The 5,626-nt window shown below is 37.3% G+C and overlaps 1 long non-coding RNA gene across 1 annotated transcript; it reads left to right on the top strand.

The window, feature by feature from the left end:
• The first annotated feature begins 105 nt into the window (after positions 1 to 105).
• On the top strand, positions 106 to 2,348 carry LOC120616123 (uncharacterized). The gene is made up of 2 exons (XR_005656492.1): positions 106 to 210; positions 1,597 to 2,348. It is a non-coding gene; the product is annotated as an uncharacterized LOC120616123 (long non-coding RNA).
• The last annotated feature ends 3,278 nt before the right edge of the window (positions 2,349 to 5,626 follow it).

The following is a 5,626-nucleotide window of genomic DNA, read 5'->3' as shown; positions in this document are numbered from 1 at the left end:
GCATTACGGGAAGTGTCCCGCAAGGCCGCGCGAGACTGCAGGGGCTGGGGGCGGGGCCTAGGGGCGGGGGCCGAGGGGCGGGGCCGAGGGGCGGTGTGAGATCGCTGGGGGCGCGAGAGTTATGTATCCGATTTGAGGTTCCCAAGCCGACTGCGGGGCTTGTTTCAAAAAAGCAGATTTCCAGATTCTATCTCAGGGAATTCTGACTCGGTAAGTTTAGGGCAGGGTCCAGTAATCAATATTGTTAAAACAGGGTCCAGGAATCAACATTTTCAACCTGACGCAACCGGTGGGGAACAGAAATTTGGGAACCTCCCTCCTAACGCTACTAAATAAGGTCTTTTAAAGGAGCGCAGAGATGACATTGGCATCCTTTACCATTACCATTGAATTTTCTCTATCCCACATTCCGTGAACAGTTGCTTTGCCTTTTTTGTTTTAGATGTATCGCGGGAGGTCGCCAGACTACTTCACCGTGTTCTGATAAGGGGGACAAATGAACACTAACTTTTTCACAGGCAAAAAACATCGACAAAAATTAAGTAGAATGATTTATAAGTATTAAAAGGAAAAAACAAAGCCGATCTACTGTAACTCTACAAAGTGACATGACAACTACAAGACTTGGGGGAGCCCCTCCATTCTAAACTGGCTTGTGTATGGAGATTCTCCAGGCCAGGAATGTTGGCTATACTTCCGAGATTTAATATATTTACGAGTCAGAAGTAAAGATCAAAATACTTAAATATATCATGGTATTTATTCAAGAAACATTTTCCAATTCAGAAGAATGCCTAAACAGTATATATACCTTGTTCGTTAAATTTATGTAGCAAAGCTAAATCATCAAAGTGACTTCTTAGCACCTTTCCTGTGGCATTCCAAAGCGTATAAAAATATAATTTGATCAAACGTGTAATACAGATATTTCTAATTTCTTTCTACAAAGAATTACTTTAACATGTGACAAATTCTGGACCACTTTTAATAACTTATGTAATGCTTCCCTTTTTAAAAAAAACAACTATATTTTCAAAACCTTCACCTCATAACTTCTAAATCTATCTAACATTACTGTTGTTGTTTTAAACCTTCTCTTTACTTCAAGGTACTTTCTTTTCTATTCCTTAATATCTGTGAAGTGCTGTCCTATTTTCTGTTTTGAAATTGTAGGCCGTTGGGTTAAATTTTGATAAAGGGCCCTTCAGCTCTAACATTTTCATTTGTATGCTGCTGTATGGGTTAGGAAATGATCTCACCACCCCTTTTGTCCAATCTCAAACATTTGATAGGTGGCCCCAAAGTAATATTGTGACAGCTTACAAAATCGAAATGAGGATTGAATCACCTCACATCCATTTTGCAAACCTTGGAAACACTGAAACTTTTCATTTTACAGGTGACCCATTTCTGCCAGGATTCTTTCATCTTTCAACCCAGAGAATCTTTTCTCCCTTCTCCCCTGGCCTTGGTAGTTTCCCCCATTAGAATGGAAAGACACTGGGTAGGGCTAAGATTTCCATATTTTGTTCCAAACTACAGCATTTGAGTTGTGCGTAAATGTTTGTGATTAAAAGTGTCCATCTGTTTCTCCAGGATTATTGGCATTTCTCCATTCCTTATAGTCTGTGCCAGTGTTGGGAGGAATCAAGACAATTCAGCTTTTTGGAATCCTGTGCTTGGAAGCTGCTGCATATGAGGAGCCTGAAAAAACAACAGAAGTAGCTAGGCAGAAAAATAGCTAAGGCTGACTTTACACTCTAAGTCTCTCCAGTGGTTTGGGGTGAATTAGTGGTGATGGTGGTTAATATTACTGCTAAAGTCATGGTTTCTAAACTGTCTAAAATTGGTATCCGCTTTTTCTTATGATTAAGTATATCCATCCATCTTTATTCATGAGCCAAATATTTTACAAATAGAGAGGCAGAATCATAAAGCTTTTTAAAGGGATTGCTTAGAGCCACAGGGAATTCAAGGCTGTGTGAGGACAAAGGATCGACTCTACTATTTTGACTGAAGTGAAAAGTCCAATTATTGATTTCTAAATCAACACCCAGAAGAAACTGATCCTCTCCACCTCCCATTCCCCATGTTAACCACCAGGTACTACTCTTGATCTTCAAATGTTTCTGAAACATGAGGGCAGAAGGGCTTTTTGAGCAGACTTCACGTTCTTGCAAGGCTTCAAATTTACAAGTTTGACCTTTTCTGAAAATGAAGTTTTAAATACTGTCACAGACAGACACTGACAGGAATGAAATAAGAATTCCTTGTTTATCAGACGACTTTAAACTTGCAATCTGTTATTGGACCATACTGCAGTTCAAATAAACTAGTTGGCTTTTTAAGAATCATTTTCGTTTTTATTATTTTCAGATTGAAACATGTCAATCACAATGAAAGGTACAAAAAAGAACACCACTGTACAATGCACCAAGACCATGCAGATTAGACCTTTTGCCATGTTTACTCCACATTTTTAGTTAGTTTTATTGAGAGAGAATTTATATACAGTATAATTTTTGCGTAGTTGCTGATATCCAGGCTTTTCTTATGCATCAGTGTACAGTTTATTTGGCATACAGTTTTATGAGTTTTAACAAACACATAGTCATGTAACCACAACCACAGTCAAGATATAGAACAATTTTACCACCCCAAAAGTTCCTCATGCCCCTTTATAGCATCTCCTCCCACCATCCCAGCCCTTGACAACATTGATCTATTTTCTGTCTCTATGGTTTTCCACTTTCCAGAATGTCACATCAATGGAATCATACAGTATGCAGCCTTTTGAGCCTGGCTTCTTTCACTTAGCTTAATGCCTTTGAGAGTCATCCAAGTTTCACATGTCAACAATCCGTTCCTTTTATTATTATTGTGGTGGTGATCGATGGTGGTGGTGGTGGTAAAAAAAACACATAACATTAAATTTGCCATCTTATCATTTTTAAGTGTGCAATTCAGATTGTTAAGTGTTTTCATATTGTTGCACAACAGAGCTCTAGAACTTTTCATATTAACAACACAAACTCTGTAGCCGCCAAATACTGCCCCCAGCCCTTGTAACCACCTTCCTATTTTGTTTCTTCGATTTTGACTACTTTAGATACTATATATGAATGGAATCATACAATATTTGTCCTTTTGTTACTGGCTGATCCCACTTAACATTATGTCCTCGAAGTTCATCTAGGTGGTAGCAAGTGACAGCATTGCCTTCTTTTTAAATGCTACATGATATTCTATTGTCTGTATCTATTGCATTTTCTTTATCAATTCATTTGTCGATGGACATTTGGGTTACTTCCATCTCTTGGCTATTGTGAATAATGCTGCTATGAACATGGGTATACAAATTATCTCTTCAAGATCCTGCTTTGAATTCTTTCGGATATATACCTGAAGTGGGATTTCTGGATCATATGTAATTCTATTTTTAAATATTTTAGGAACCTCCATACTGTTTTCCATAATGGCTGCACTATTTTACATTTCCCACCAACACTGTGCACGAGTTCTAACTTTCTTATTTTCTATTCTTTCGATAGTAGCACCCTGGTGGATGTGAGATAATATCTCACTGTGGTTTTGATTTGCATTTCCCTCATGATTAGTGATGTCAAGCATCTTTTCCTGTGCTTATTGGGCATTTGTATAGCTTCTTTGAAGAACTGTCTGTTCAAGTCCTTTGCCCATTTCTTAATTGGGTTTTTGTTGTTGAGGTGTAGGAGTTTCTTACATATTTTGGATATGAATATATGATTTATATATTCAGATATATGATTTGCAATTATTTTCTCCCATTCTGTAGGTTTCCTTTCCACTCTGTTGATTGTTTCTTTTGACGTACAGAAGTTTTTGAGTTTGACATTTGTCTATATTTCCTTTTGTCGCCTGTGCTTTTGGTGTCACATTCAAGAAAGCATTTCCAAATCCAATGCCCTGAAGATTTTCTCCTATTTTTTTTCTAGGAGCTTGATAGTTTTAGGTCTTAATGTTTAGATCTTTAATCCATTTGAGTTAATTTTTATATATGGTGTAAGATAAGGATCTAATTTCATTCTTTTGCATGTGGATACCCAGTTTTCCCTACACCATTTGTTGAAGAGATTGTCCTTTCTCTGTTGTGAAGTCTTGGCACCCTTGTTGAAAATCATTCGGCCATATATGCAAGAGTTTATTCCAATCCACTTCCTCTTATTGCTGACAAGTATTCCATAATGGATATACTACAATTTTTTCTTTGCCAGTTGAAGTAATCTGGGTTTTCCCAGTTTGGGGCAATTAAAAACAATGCCACTTATAAACGATACCACTTATAAACATACACATACAGGTTTTGTGTGAACATACATTTTCATTTCTCTTGGGTATATACTTAGGAGTAAGATTTCTGAGTTGTATGGTGGATGTATGTTTAATTTTACAAGAAACTGCCAATACAGATACAATACAGTGGTATCTCATTGTGGTTTTAATAGTTGACTTTTAATAAATTTGATCATTTTGTAATGGCACATTTACATTACATTTTAATCTTGGAGTGCCAAAAACATTTTTAAAAAATTAAATGAAGAAATGAAGTCTTCATTTTCCTTTAGACAAGGAGCCTTAAAAAATGGAACTAAGTTGGCCTCTTGGTACCACTGAGGGGCACTGCTCCTCCCCTCCCCCTACTTCTATTTCTGTTTCTGTGTCGTAAACATGTTTTCATCTTTGTCCTCTGGACCTGCAGGTAGTTCTGCTTTCATTCACCCCTTACTGGCAGCCCGTTAGTGAATTCTTCCTGCAGCCTGAACCCACTTCATTTTGCCCTGTCATGGGGTAAGGCATTTCTGCTACAGCTTATTTTAAAGTATGTACCTTTTGTTAAACCCAAATTTGTCAGAAAGAATGTGGAGACCAAAGAAAAGCAAATACAAGATTGTGTAAGTCTATGTCAAAAGCATCGACCTCACACTGTGGTAGCATGTTTTCCATAACCAAAATAACCCATGGTCTGACAAGAATGCATGTAGTTTTGAAGACAATGAAAAATTGAAATATCCTGAAAACTTCAGTTATAGTCATGAAAACTGTGGGTAGAACAAACCCTAATTCCAAACCCCCAGAATTCCTGACTCTACATCATTGTCAATTTATTGGTGGCAGGGATATGTCCTGATGAGAAACGATGACGTTTATTTAAGTCTGTTTGGACAAAGACTCAAACTGATATCTCTTCTTTATGGAGATCATTTGTGAATTCCTTAAAACGAATAATGGAAGTCTTTCCAACCTGAATCCAGACACAGGTTCTCCCTCAGAGGGAAGCTGCTTACCATAGTGGAATAATATTGGTTGTATTTGAACTTCTATCCCCTCCCAATGTGAATCAGCCTAAAAATTTCCTTTACAAATGTTCTCTGCAAGACCTTAGAAGCTGGTAATGTAACAGTTTGGGGAAAGAGGAAGGAAGGCGAATGACTTCAATCTATTGTGCATTTGTTACTTTTCAATTAAAAACTAATTTTTAAATTAAATAACCACCACCACCACCACAACAAAAAACAATTTATAAGATATATGTTCCCTCTCTTAATCATATGATTCGTATGTTCTATTAGCGTACGCATTTGGAAAA

This window comes from Pteropus medius, unplaced genomic scaffold (assembly GCF_902729225.1).
Source record: "Pteropus medius unplaced genomic scaffold, Ma_sr-lr_union100, whole genome shotgun sequence".
Classification (NCBI taxonomy): Eukaryota; Metazoa; Chordata; class Mammalia; order Chiroptera; family Pteropodidae; genus Pteropus; species Pteropus medius.
Note: the sequence above shows the minus strand (reverse complement) of the source record. Positions and strands in the feature narration are given on the sequence as shown.